Source organism: Raphanus sativus, chromosome 7 (assembly GCF_000801105.2).
Source record: "Raphanus sativus cultivar WK10039 chromosome 7, ASM80110v3, whole genome shotgun sequence".
Classification (NCBI taxonomy): Eukaryota; Viridiplantae; Streptophyta; class Magnoliopsida; order Brassicales; family Brassicaceae; genus Raphanus; species Raphanus sativus.
In genome coordinates, this window is record NC_079517.1 from 17,800,665 (window position 1) to 17,813,703 (window position 13,039).

A 13,039-nucleotide genomic window follows, 5' to 3' on the forward strand; every position below is an offset into this window, starting at 1 on the left:
AACATCTTCCTGCACTTCATCTCTTCCTTATCCTTGCGGTGTAGCCTTAGCTGGAAACAGGTAGGGCATTTTGGTACATTACTGACGAGCAGGAAGAAGGTGCTGCAGTCGGTGGAACACAACCCAGCGGGTCGCTCTGCTTCAGGCGGAAACAGTCTCAGTAGGTTGTTCTGCGTCTTCCTCACTGTGGGTACAGCTTTAGAAGGCTGATCGACTCCTTCTGCTTCCCTTTCTCAGCCGATGTGAATCTCCTGGGGTCTAGATCAGGCAGTTGCTTCCACTCCTCAAACCTACTGCATTGCATTCCTTGGGGTTCTTGTCTGTTTTCCCAGGGAGAGTTCCTTGCTGTCTCTTCACGTTCTCAGCAGTCTGAGCAATCTGAATATCCATCTGTCTCATATGGCTTGAGACATTGTCGTACTTCACACTCAGGTCATTGAACATATGATTCATCCTGGTGTTGATGTCGTTTGTGACCTGGTTCAGTTCTTTCCCTTGGATCTGCTGTCCTTGGAGCAGCTGGCTCATCATATTGGCGAGGCTCTTCATGTCATCATGTGGAGCAGTCTGAGTCGCTTGTGCAGCTTGCTGATTAACTGGCTGTTTCTGGCTGTGGAACTGAGCATTCTGAGCTGGGTTATGGACAAAGGTTCTTCCCTGATTGCCATAAGGCCTTTGGTATCCACTGTTCTGACCCTGGTTCCCTTGAGCTTATCGTCTCTGGTTTAGGAGCATTGAACAGGTGGGGATTGTTCCTCACGTTAGGGTTCGGGTGATAGTTCTTGAACTGCCATCCTTGCCCATTCACATAGCTCACTTCATGCTGATCCTCAGCCGACTGATCTACCTCTGATGTGCCTTCCGCGGTAGCTTTATCCTGTGGAGATTCTTCCATGATGAAGACCTGGTTCTGGTTACTCTTAATCAGCTGATCGACCTTGGCAGAGAGCTCATCAATCTTGCTGTTGTCGATGCTCTTCACCTTCTGAGTGCGATCATTCTCGCGGTTATTGTCAGCTGAGCTTGAGACCATGTTTTCAATCAACTCGAATGCACCTTGAGTGGACTGAGTCATGAAGTCTCCCTTACTGGCTGAGTTCAAAGCGTTCATGTACTCCCAGCCTACTCCATCGTAGAACACTCCCAGCAGATAGTCTTCCTCAAAACCGTGATGTGGGCACTCTCTGCGGTAGACATTGAATCGCTCCCAAGCATCACAGAACGGCTCGTCCACCAATTGTTTGAAGGTCACGATCTTCTGTCTCAGAGCTGCTGTCTTCGATTTCGTGTAGAAGTGGCTTAATAAAGCCTCTCGGACTTGTTCCCAAGTGGTGAGTGATCCGGTGGGTAGTGAATCAAGCCAGCGAGCAGCTTTCCCATCAAGAGAGAAAGGGAACAGAGTACACTTGATGTAATCGGGTGGTACTCCATTCGCTTTAGTGAAACCACACATCTTCTCAAAGTGCTCGATGTGGTCCATCGGTATCTCAGCAGGAAGCCCATTGAAGATCTTCCTTTGCACTAGACTTATCAAGGCTGGCTTGATCTCGAAGTCTTGCCTTGTGCATGGTGGAGGGGTTATGGCAGATCGCGTAGCAGGCAGATTACGCAGTAAGTTTCTCTGGCCGATCTGGACCACTCCTCCTGTTGGTTCGCAGCATTCAGAGCAGCTTGCTCGGCAGCAGCTTGCTGCGCTTGGATCGTCTGCTGCATCTGCTGCATCTGCTGTTGCATGAGTGCAAACGCAGCAGTGAGATCATCTGGATGATCACCCATGTTGGTGTTCGTTGATCTCGGCTGTTGACGGTTCTGTCGTTCCAATCTCGCTAGTTCCTCGTTAGAAAGCTGATGCAATGGTCCTTGTGCGTTGCTCCGAGTATGTCTACTGGTCATGCACCTGGATCATCAGCTGAAACAAAGAAAATAACACGAGTTAGATATCTTAGACTAGATATGAAACCGAAAATTAGAGGTAAAAAAAAAATCTGGTCCCCGGCAACGGCGCCAAAACTTGATACACTAAAAATGAATCCTTGCTACTGCCAAGTTAACAGTTGCAATTGTAGTACTTGAGATTCAAATCCAGAGGACCAGTCTACACTCTAGTTCTATGAGTTTCAGAATCAAGCTAAGAAGAAGATATGATTTGGTTGAAATAGGCGATAGCTAACAAGCAAAATAAACACGAGACTGATTCAATTAAACAAGAGCTAGCCTAGGGTATTTCATTGGGTGTTGAATTGGAGCCAAACAATTATTCAAGCGCGATGAAGTGCTTTCTAGAACTCGGATCACTCAGCTGGAACACTCCACTGTCGTGGTAGTGATCGCTTTGCAGATCGATCTCACCACCTAACTGTCGTTGGGATGAGGATCGACTGCAAGCTTTAGAGAACATGTCCGATCAGTTCACTTACCACCCTAATATCTACTTTCGCTGATTAGGGATACTAAGCTCATTCAATACATGTCAAGTTATCATCCTAAGCGGTTAACTAGGTGATGAACTAGTGATCTAACATCAAGTGATCAGTTTAATAAAAGCAGTAAGAACAATATGAATGAAGAACAGTTATGGATCGCTTATCTATGTTTAGCTCATGTCTCAACACCCTAAAAACCCTAGGCGAGCAAGGTCACTACTCGATCATGATGCACATAAACAAAGACATAAATCCTGAATAAAATTGCATAAGAACAGAGTGTGAAACAATAGGGTTCAGATGATCTTCTCTATGAGAGGATGGATTCTTCTCCCTTACAAGTTGCAGATCGCAATTACTCTGTGTTCTCTTGTAAAAACTAGCGTAAGAAAAATAGAAAATAGATAGATGGCGTTTTATATGGAGGCGCCAATCAGAAGAAAAGAGATTAGGGCAACAAGGCTTCAATTCCCGAAATAGGAGTTTCCATATTCGTCTGGAACAATCTCCGGATCACTCCGTCTGCTTGTTCCGCTTGAGAGAGAACAGTCTCGGGACTGTTCTCTTGAGTGTTCTCCGCATGGATGCTCCAAAAGGACTTCTTTTCATCAGGCACCTTCTCTTCTTTCTTCTGCTAACTCCAGACCTGTAAAAGGTCAAAAAGGACTAGACTGACACGAATTAGTGACTTGAAACAAATGAAAATATATATACAATGTTGTGAAAAACACCATATATCACCACCAAAGATGAAACACTTCCTATGGCAATTAGTTTCAGGATGTATAGCGGTTAAAAAGAATCTAAAGGCACGAGGGATGAAGGGAGATATCCTCTGTGACAGGTGTGGGGCACCCGAAGAATCGATAAATCATGTTTTCTTCGAGTGTCTACTGGCAGATCAGATATGGGCGTTGTCGAAAATTCCAACTAATCTGGCAATTTTCCCGACCCAAGCACTGTTTACCAACATGGATCACTTATTTTGGAGAGTTCAACCGGCAATGGAAGATCATAATTTTGTATGGATTCTTTGATATATATGGAAAGCAAGAAATAATAAAGTGTTTAGTAACTTGGATATTGATCCAATTGACACTCTTAAATTGGCAGAGACGGAGGCTTCACTTTGGACTGAGGCACAAGTTCTTCCGCCTCGGGAGGTGGATCACAACAGGTCACGATCACAGGAGATAATACCATCTATACCGGGTAGATGGTGCTTTACGGATGGTTCTTGGAAAGAACATGATAACTTCTCGGGCCAAGGATGGTACAGTATATTGGAAGGATTTGATGGACTTATGGGTGCGAGGAATACAAGAGCGACTAGCTCGCCATTACATTCAGAAATGGAGGCCCTTATATGGACAATGGAATGTATGAAGAATTTAAGACAGTTCTCAATCACGTTTGCGACGGATTGTTCTCAGTTGGTGAAGATGGTTTCGGAACCAGAAGAGTGGCCAGCATTTGCAAGTTACTTAGAAGACATTATCTACTTGAAGAGAAGGTTCACCAGTTCAGAGCTCCTTCATATACCTCGAATACAAAATAAAAGGCGGACAGCTTAGCATGCAGTGCAAGGAAGCAATCGTCTTTTGTCGTTCATATGGATGCGGAGCTACCAGTTTGATTTACAGAGTCTATATGAGTCTGTATAGTTGCTGAAAAAAAAAATGTAATAAATTATTTTATATACATGTTAAGTTGGTAAATAATTATAATGGTGCATGTAATATACTTATATTGGTAAAGAAGAAGAATTTGTTAAAAAAAGAAGAAGAGTAATTTGAGTTGTGGGGGGAATTAGACAAAATGTAACTTATTTTTTCACATAAATATTTTCTGTATATCATTGATATTCATTAATGTTTATAATATTAATATGAAATAATTAAGTTAAATATTTATATTGAATTTATTGTGAATTTAATTTTGAAAATGTTCATTAATTTTGAAAAAAAAACATGGAAAGCATAGAATTAGGAGTAGTCATTACTTCATTAATTTTGGAAAAAAACAAAGAATGCTTAAAATAAATTCATTTAATTAATTCAGTGGCATTAGGTTGTAAATATTTTGCAAATCTAAGGGTTAATTTTAAAGTGTACTTCTATTTTAGTAAGATATACTAGATTTTAACCCGTGTGTTTGCACGGGTGTTTGTTTTCGGTAATTATATAGACATTAATTTATAAAGCCCGTGATTTGTCTCATTATAAGCATTTGATTTTTTAACCTATAGTTTAAATATATATATATATATATATATATATATGTAACACTATATATATATATATATTGTTACATGAATATATATAAGGAGAATACGTGCTTAGAAATTGAGTAATATTGGTATTTAATATTTTGATTAATAGTTAGATATTGGTTGATTACAGGTGTAAATAATTTAGAATATTCCTTTTTTTAATAATTGATTACCATATAACAAACCTAATATTATTTGGAAGTAGCGATTTGTTTGCAGATATTCTTTGATTTAATTAGGCATTTAATAAATAGATGCTGATATCGTAGGGAAATTGTAGGGAAGATTTACTTGGTAATTTTTTTTTAATCGGTGGTTTGATTTAAGTGTTAAATATGGTTTAGACTAATGGCATTAGATTGTAAATATTTAGGAAAAATCAGGGTTAAGTTTTATTTGTACTTCACTTTTAATAGATTATATGAGTCTATGACTAAGTGCGAAGCCAGAAAATATTGTATCTGTTAGGCCTGGGCATTCGGGTCGTCGGGTCGGGTTCGGGCCGGGTCCTTTCGGGTCCGGGTCTTTCGGGTCTAGGAGTTTAGGACCCGATAGGGTAATTTCAAATTTTCGGTTCCGGGTCGGTTCGGGTTGTACCGGGTCCGGGTCGGGTCGGGTCTTATATAATTGGACCCATTCGGGTAACTAGAGTTTATCGGTTCGGTTCTGGGTCGGGTTCGGGTCGGGTTCGGTTCGGGTTCAACCTAAAAAATACCTAAAAATACAAAAAAAAAATCTGAAAATATTAATATATCCGAAAATATTTGACATTTTATTTAAAATTTGTGTTTTTATTATATTAAAATGTGTATATATACTAAACTATGCGAGATAGAACAATAGTTGGTTGTCTTCTAGTGGCTGATCCCTTTGCTATGTAGACAAATAACCCGTCTTCGACTCCCCATTGATTCATTTTATTTAATTTATATTATTAACTCGGGTACCCGCCGGATTTCGGGTTCGGGTCGGGTCGGGTCCAAGACCCGCGGGTCCTTTACAACAAGACCCGATAGGGTAATTTGATCGGGTCGGTTCCTACCCGGACCGGGTTTTTTCGGGTCGGTTTCGGGTCGGGTCTTCGGGTCCGGGTAAAATGCCCAGGCCTAGTATCTGTGGCACAAATATTAAATAAATAATTATTAATTAAAATTTTATAAAATGTTATATAAGATGCTAAACATAGAGATTCTTAACTAAATTAGTTTGAAAATAAAAAAAAGTATTTGAGAATAAATATGCATTTCTCGTGAAGTTTATATTTTTATTCTTTTTTTACGTTTATCCATTTAAAAAAAAAATTAAACAAAAACGATAGGGAAAATTAGGCTGTATAAATGGACCAGATCTATGTCAGATTTAGAGTGGATCACTTTTAATCTGATGGTTCGCTAGGTTAACGGTGCGGTGATAACATCGAAGATCTTGTAGATGCAAAGAGTTTTTGTAAAGGGATGTTAATATGTGGCAAGGGACCAGTTTTATTCAAGATCTATCGACGGATACGGTGGATCTTTCCTAGCAAAGATTAATCAATGGTTTGCATATTTTATGAAGAATCTCATGCGAATAATCTGGTAAGACTGTTGTACTACAACTTAACACAAATATTATCCGGTTCTTTACCGTTAAATTATCATTTTCTTCCAATCATTTTATAAGTAACCAATAATCCATATAGATCAGTGGCGGAGCTAAAAATATTTTTGGCCGGGCTAATAATATATAAGTTTAATATTTAGAGTAGAAATTTATATATTATTATAAGAATTTTTTATATAAATTTATCTTCTTGAACACATATTTATCTGAATCATTGACTGTTGGAATGTTTTGAAACCAGGTAAGTATGAAGTTATGGGTAAGGTAGACTCAAAAATCTCTTTGGCATGCTTATTCATGGAACATGCATGAGAGTGGGATGATAAAGAAAAGCAATATAAATCAGAAACATATAGCTTATTATAGGCTTAAGATCAGATCTGTCATCAAAAAGAGTGTCATCAAAAATAGAAAATCTAATATATCACATATGGTTTTGTCGGAAATTTTTTCTATTGTGTTTGATTAATTATACTGAAACAAATAAGTATAACTGGATATTGTATATATTATCTAGTAAATGGTATATATATGCAAAGAATGTTTTAATCATGTCTTGAAAACATCAAATAGATATATGAAAATGTCTTTCAATATGGATATCATAAAATATTATTGGTATTTGTATTTTTATATGTATATGTTTTAACCTTTATATGATAAAATTCTTAAAATATGAAGATGTTTCCTTATGATTTTTAATTTGATTATATATAGCATTTTCAGAATGAAAATGTATCTTATATAATTGATAAGTTGAATGATAACAAAAAAAAATGATAAACTGAACACGAAATTTTAAAATTCATATAAGAGCATCTCCAACCTAACTTCAAGTACTCAAATTTTAAAGTTTTTGTCATTCCAACCCAACGTCAAATCCTCAAAACCCAACTTCAAATCTTCAAACTTTGAGGTTTTGAATAGTGACACCTCAGATTTGAAATTTTCACTATTCAAAACTTCAAAACTACTATTTATTTTCTTTTTAATCCTTACAATTATTTTATTTTAGAAATACATCTATTAGTTTTATGTAGAATAACTTAAATACACCAAAATAAAATAAAATAGAATAAATATTACATAACATTCAAATAAAATCACAAAAATAGAAAATACATTAAATAAAGCTCACACAAAATAAAAATACATTAAAAACAAGATATATAAAAGAAAATTACATAAACATTTAAATATTACTTCAGAATGGATTGATTAAGTATATATGGGAGCATTACGGATATAATGCTTGAGTAATTTGGTATTTATATGTTGTTTTCTAAAATTTGTGTGTGCCTGTGTGTTGTTTTATTATATACATAAATTTATATTATTTTTAATATATGATATTGTAATATTGTGTGTTTTATATAATATATTAAATGTATGTTTTATATATATTTGTGAAGGTTTATTATTATTAGTAACTCTTGTTAATGTGAAAGACTATAGTGTAAATAAATAAATTTGTAAGGATTTTTTTGAGGATTAATGGTTGGGGTAATCAACCCTCAAATCCTTATTTGGGATTTTGCTCTCTTTAAATAAGACTAGATCTTGACCCGCGCTTTGGAAGCGCGGAATATTTTACGATGAAAAATTTCACTAATAACTTAACAAATATTTTGGTAGTTTTTAAAAGTGTGTATTTAAAATATTTTTGCATTTAAATCAGTGTTTTTAACTTCAACCCGATTGTGATTATACTGGTTAATTCGGAGATCTGACAATTCAATTTAGGTTTTTAAAATATTCATATTAAAAAAATTACTAAAACCCGAGATTAACCGATTGAACTGTTGGATGACCGATATGTAATCTAATTTGATTTAAATTGTAATAATTTCATAATTTGTAATCTTATACTCCAAATTTTAAAGTTCATTATTTTAAAATTTATGAAATTATGACGTTTCTATAAAATTTTAAAAAGAAAATGATAGAGATAACATAACTAAGATTAATTATTGTATTGTTTGGAAACATTGATAGTAGTATAAAAAACATATTGTTGGAAACATTGATAGTAGTATATAGAAATAAATATATTGTTTGGAAACATAGATAGTAATATAAAGAAAGAAACATTAATGATTTAATGTAAGTTTAACTATAAAGTATAAAGGTGTATTTAATTTAAAAACTTACAAAATAAATGTTATGTCCAATAAAATGTTTCTGTTTTAATAAGATAGATATTGAGTTGGAGATGTTATAAGAGAAAATTATAATACAAAGGATAAGCAAAAGATACTGATTAGAACAATTAAAACAAAAATCAAAATCAGTGGAGCTGAACCGACGTGTTCCGCGTTCCGATAAAAAAATTACCTCCATAACAACATGGTTTGCCTTTTTCCGCATGTGGGTTTTGTTTTTGTCTCACGCATTTGTTCGGCGCCGAATTGGATTTCGTATAACTATAAATCATCGATATTTCTTTTAATTATCAAATACAGAAAAATATATTGAGCAAACTGAAATTTAAATTCAGTAAAGGAAAATAGATATCTACAAGATCGGCATACATTATCTTAAGCTTCCAGATGGATGGAGAGAAATCACCAAACTTTCTACTCACTAGTCATCTCAGAGCAACTCCATATATCTATTATAAAGATGAGATTCTGAAAAAAATGATCTAACTATTAATAAAATGATTGATGGGATTCTCAAAACTCCCTTAGATATCTATCTAATAGGTTTTCAAATACTCCAACCGTTTATTAAAAAGTAACACTTAGTTACTTTTGTACACAGTTTACAAAAAAAAAAGTTACTTTTGTACATATTAAAATGATTGAAATGTGTTTATGTCTATTTTTTTTAACTAATTATTTAGGGGAAATTTGGAAAAATGCATTCCCATAAGAAAATAATTTGAAAATTACACCTTTATTTAAGATTTTGGAAAAATATACTTTTATATATATAAATTTACATAATTGCCCATTCTTAGTATTTCTATAATTTAGATATATTGTTTATAAATTGATTTTTCAAAAAAACAAAATCGTTACACAATCTACAAAATATATTTTAAATATTTTACTGTTTAAAAAATAAATAAACAAGACGGCGTCTTCTACTCTCTCGTCTCCTTCTTTCTCGTTCTTCTCCATCTCTGTATTTTTTTTTCTCCTTTCACAGATTCTTCCTCTCATCTGAGAGAGGTTTGTTGCTTGACTGAACTTTCCTAAAAGAGCGGTGTATGTTGTGTTCACAATAGCGTTTTTAAAACTGGACTGATCCAATGGAGTCTAGGTTTGAGTATGAATTAATCATATTGTCAGGTTGGATTTAACAATTAGTTTGATCATGGATTGGATCATCAGTCTTTTTTTAATGCTCATTTATAAGTATCATTAGTCATGTAATCAGATTGGATTTAAGTAATTTCAATAAGTTGCATAGATCTAATAATTAGTTTGATCATGATAAATAATATAATTTTTTTCTCACTTAAACTGTTGGTATGTTTTTATTCTTCCTCTGCTTTTCTTTTTCTGTTACTTCCCTTTTGTACTTTGTACTCCATCTCTATATAAACATCATAAATAAAAGAAATTGTAAGATATTGAATCAAATCATTGGCTTAAACAAATTTATAGAATTCTCATCACACATAAAAAACAAGAACAAATCCATGCATAATATTCACTGTAACTACACATACATGACACATCATATTCAAAGGTACAAGAAGAACAAGCACATGCATAATAATCACTATAACTAACCCATGCATACACGACACAAAACTAAACTACACATAACGACACTCAATAATTGTCTTATAGGAATGGTAAACATCAAAATAATTGGTCTAATGGAAACCGTAAACATCAAAAATATACACATATGTGAAAACAAAATATTAGAACTTACTTGGTTCAGATAGATAGCAATTCCAAAAAAGATGAAAATTTGTAAACTTAATTTGTTTTTTTAACAACGTAACTCATCCTTTCTTGTTTATATAGGTTAAGAAAATAAAATAAAGGAAAATATGTATAAACTTCATGATAAAGTCAAAACAAATCATTCACATATTTATCTTTTTTATTATAAAATTAAAAATGATAAAATATTTATCTCAACACACATATTTATCTTAAACAAAATAATTTTAATGATATTTTTTATTAATTACGAATTTTTATATTAATTTCGAATTAATATATTAATTACTGAAATATCTTGGGTAGACAAGTAATTTCATAATTAAAGAAGTGTATTTTTCAAAAAAAAAATAGAAAATGCAGTTTTCAAATTTCAAATCTTAAATAGGGTATTTTGCAAATTATCCCAGTTATTTAACTAGTAGTATTTAGATAAATAAAAACTATTATAAAATCAATATATTGTGCAATTAATATTAAGTTAAAAGTAAGGATAAACTACATTAGAATTATAGAACCACATTTTTGTGCAAACAAGGAAAAGGATAAAAAACACTTTTTAAAGATGTACCGCTGTTTGTATTGTAGGTTTCAGTTTGAATATTTATAAAAATATTAACAAAACTTTTTGTTTTGTTTTAATTTGTTCTTTTCAAATGAAACCTACTGACTGTACTATTTTCCAAAATTGTAAAAACCAGCAACTCAAATTAGTTTTTATGGTATTAACAGTTCATATATATACTAGTGACTCATCGGCGAATATACACGGAAATGAAAATTTACAGAGAAAAACAACATTGTAATATTATTAATATTTATTTTGTTTATAAGTTTTATATTTTATATTTTTTTATAAAGCATATTATTTATGAGTTAATAAGTTGAGATATTTTAATATATTTGATTTTTTTTTAAATATTCAACTTTACTATAATATTTGTTTATAAATTTATAATTTGATTTTATTTAGTGTAGTTAGTTTCTTATAGCTCGTATCTATTTATTTTGTTTTATTATGGGGGTTTATACATTTTTGAAATTCAGAAATCACTTATAAAATTTAAAAACTAACAAAACTCCGAAATTGAAAAATGTAAATTATAAAACCAGTTTCACATTGCATTATTTAAAATAAAGCATTACATGAAAAGTTTTCAATTGAACTGAAATTTATAATTTTAATCTAAAACATTAAAATGTTTTTTTAAACAAATAAACACAAATTCAACTAAGACTACTTAAGTTTCAGAAAACTTTCTTGTAAAAACATATTTAATGTTTTGTGTTTTACAAAGAAAACAAGATTTATTAAGAATAATGTTGAATCTTAGAAATTTAAATATTTTTATTGATGGTTTGATTTAAAAAATAGTTGTTTATTTATATAGAGAAATGAACATCTAAATATTATTAGGTTAGTGAATATTATAAGATTAAGAATTTTTAATTCAAAAGAAAATAAAATCACTGATTAATAAATTAAAAATTGATTCAAAATAAAATTAAATAGTAATTACAGTATAACCTATTTAAATTAATACTCGATAAATTAATATACACTAAAATATCTATAAATTAATATAATTTTATAGTTTTTTTTTTGTCATCAAACATACAGACTCGTATAGACTCTGCACACCAAACTGGTAGTTCTGCATCCATGTGAATGACAAAAGACGATTGTTGTCTGGCACTGCATGCTAGCCGATCCGCCCTTGAATTTGCCGTCCGTGGTACATGAATGAGCTGTGAGTTATGGAAACTGTCTTGTAGACTCTTGATATCTTCGAGGTAACTTGCGAATGTTAGCCACTCTTCTGGTTCCGAAACCATCTTCACCAACTGTAAGCAATCCGTTGCAAACGTAACCTGTAACTGTCTTAAATTTCTCATACATACCATTGCCCAAATCAATGCCTCCACCTCCGAGTGAAGAGGGGACATACTTGCCCGAACATTTTGCGCCCCCATTAGACTCTCGAAACCTTCCAGAGTGCTGAGCCATCCTTGTCCCGAAAAAGAGTCCTTGTCCTTCCACGAACCATCTACGAAGCACCATCTCCCTGAGATTGTGGGAAGTGTATGTACTTGCGGTGTTATAGAATGCTGTATATTTAACTCTTGTGCTGCCGCCCACAAAGTAGATTTCGTTTCAGCCAATTTTAGTGTATCCCTTGCATCAATGTCTAGATTGCTAAAAACCTTGCAGTTCCTTGCTTTCCATATATACCATAGTATCCATACAAACTGATGATCGCCCATCTGAGGTAACACTCTCCAAAATAAGTAATCCATATTGGTGAACAATGATCCCGAAATTATAGTTTTGGTTCAATATAATTTTATAGTTCAAAATTGAGTTTTTGGTTCAATTAATATATCGATAAATTAACAATCTCTATAAATTAATAAAAATTATAGTTTTGGTATAGTCCCAACATTACTAATTTATAGAGGTTTCACTCTATGATGTTTCTAACTAACGCGAAAAAATTATAAATAAGACTTTAAAAAAAATTATATCCAACAATAAAATATTTCTAACTAAATTGAGCAAATTTATAAATAAGAGAAAATTGTTTCAATGTCTTAAAAGATATTTCTGACTAACTTGATTTATTTAATTTATTAGTGAGGTATATGATATATTAATATTATGAAAACTGATTTAACCAACTTGATTAAAAAAATCTATGATATTTTGTGAATTGAGAGGTTAAAAGGAATTTAATATTTTCTATTAAACAACATGTTATAAATATAAAAGAAATCGCTATATATTTAAAATATTAAATATATTTCCTTTTTGATATTACATTCTTTTGATATATTTA

General features: G+C 32.4%; 1 non-coding gene across 1 annotated transcript; it reads left to right on the forward strand.

Annotated features, from left to right (window-relative positions):
- The first annotated feature begins 1,163 nt into the window (after positions 1 to 1,163).
- Positions 1,164 to 1,270, forward strand: LOC130498191 (small nucleolar RNA R71). Its single transcript, XR_008937112.1, has one exon. It is a non-coding gene; the product is annotated as a small nucleolar RNA R71 (small nucleolar RNA).
- Positions 1,271 to 13,039: the final 11,769 nt, after the last annotated feature.